General features: G+C 34.2%; 1 long non-coding RNA gene across 1 annotated transcript in view; it reads left to right on the top strand.

Annotated features, from left to right (window-relative positions):
• The first annotated feature begins 324 nt into the window (after window positions 1–324).
• LOC124378232 overlaps window positions 325–2,079 on the top strand; it is a 2,075-nt gene continuing 320 nt past the window's right edge. Inside the window, exons 1-2 of the long non-coding RNA XR_006924186.1 lie at window positions 325–569; window positions 977–2,079. The exon at window positions 977–2,079 is cut by the window's right edge and continues 320 nt beyond it. This is a non-coding gene — a long non-coding RNA (uncharacterized LOC124378232). The remainder of the gene's footprint in view (window positions 570–976) is intronic.

The following is a 2,079-nucleotide window of genomic DNA, read 5'->3' as shown; positions in this document are numbered from 1 at the left end:
GAAAGCAAAAAATTAGAAAGTAAACTATAATATTCACTATGAGAAAGTATATTATAATATATGATTTACACCACTTACGTAATTGTGCAAAATTAAACAGGATTGAGAGCGATTAAGAATTTCACTCAATAATTACAGTGCAATAACTACGTTATGACTAGTTAAATTTTTTTTATTGTATTCCTCTCTTTCTCTATTAGAGATCAGGAAAAGATGATGCAGATCTACGTGTGCGTGTGTGCGTGTGTGCGTGTCTGCGTGTGTGTGTGTGTGTGTGTGTGTGTGTGTGTGTGTGTGTGTGTGTGTGAGATTGGGAATAGCTGAGGCTGCACCGAGGTGCCGTGGTGTAGGGTTGCACTGGTGTGTCCTCTCTCCGAGGGGATGACAGAGACGAGCTTTCCCCCCTGCCTCCACACGGCTGTGCTGTGGGCTGCTGTTAGCACAACTCAACTCACCCTTCTGCTGATTCAAGATCAAATACACAAACTTACATATCCTTTCAACAATGTTGCAGGGACTTTGACCATTTACAAGATGCCTTCATCGGTTATCATGCTTTAGACACAAAGGTATGCATTTCATAGTTTAATTCTTAACAAATCTTTATTTTCACATATTTTATTTGTATAAATTTGCTAATGAAATGTGATGCACGGGTATATCATAAAATATTTTAAAAGTGATGTAAGTGGTTACTTTCCAGCTGTTATGTAGGTGAATCTCAAATGGAGGTCTATGGAACATATGCTTCATGCAGTGAGCATTTATCATGAATAAACATTACTAGAGTTCAACATCATATCTAGAGTTGTGGTTAGCCTAAATAAGGGGAAGAAAAAAAAAAAAAAAGTTCATTAGTAAGGTGTTGAGAGATAAACAGGATAGATGAACATCAATCTTCCAAATGACATTTCCTCAATTAGCGCTTTGATAATCATTGTGATTATTGTTCAACCTCTGTCTAACACTTCACCAGGATCTCCCACAGATACTCAATTGGATAAGGATCTGGTTACGGTGAAGGCTATAGTATATGATAGACTTAATTTTCATCCTTATCAATCTAAACAGTAAGAATCATACCCAGTGGATTGGGGAGGAGTCATCCAGGAAGAGACTGCGCTCGTCAGAAATGTTGAATCAAAGGATAAAGGTGATCTGTCAGAGCAACTTTGTATTGATTTGCATTTCCTCTAATGGGAAAAGTGGACACAAACTATGCCAGCAAAATGCCCCCCACAGCATAACCAAGGCTCCGGTTTTAACTTTAATTTGTCACCCATTTCTAGCTAAATATTAGCAATGTCAATAAAACATTGCTGTGGGTAAATAAATAAAAAAGAATCTTACACTTATGGGGAAAAAATTATATTACCTTCTCTTGTTTTTTTGCTTGAGAGATGACACTTTCACTCTTCATAGCTTATGTGATACAAATCTTAAGTACTTCTGTCCTTGGCAGTATAACAGTATACACTAATTAATATTCAAGTGTACTTTTATTGCAGAGAATTAATATTTAATCGCAACATTTACAGAATTAGCATTCCTAATACAGAGAATGATCTATTGTGTTAACTGATATTTTTATACTTGCTATCAAAATATTTTTTTTGTTTGTTTGTTTGTTTCTTTCTTTCTTTTGGTCTGTTTTTTTAAATTCCCACAGGAACGTGTGGACTTCTAAAATTGAACTTTTAAGGACGTATCTCATGGACACATACTCCATTCTCCTCTGCTTTTAGTGCATTGAAGACATGATGAATATTGTACTGAAAAAAAGCAGTTTGATTCATTTAATTTGCAAGGACCCTTATCTGCAAATGCTTTTCATATCCAAATGCACATTATTCATTTTTCAAAGTGACATCAGAGGAGAAGCACAATATTTACATGAGAGGTGTCAAATCTTTTAACCTTTATTCATTAAATATTATCCGATTTTGTTCTTTACTTTTTAAGCATGATCTTTTTTTTTCTTTTTCTTTTCTTTTTTTTTTTTTTTTACATATGTTCAAGAACAAATATAAATGTAAAAATTTTCATCAAATGTTTAATTGAATTCTAATCAACAGTTGA

This window comes from Silurus meridionalis, chromosome 24 (genome assembly GCF_014805685.1).
Source record: "Silurus meridionalis isolate SWU-2019-XX chromosome 24, ASM1480568v1, whole genome shotgun sequence".
Lineage (NCBI taxonomy): Eukaryota > Metazoa > Chordata > Actinopteri > Siluriformes > Siluridae > Silurus > Silurus meridionalis.
The sequence above is the reverse complement of the archived record's forward strand: the minus strand, read 5'-3'. Positions and strand labels throughout refer to the sequence as shown.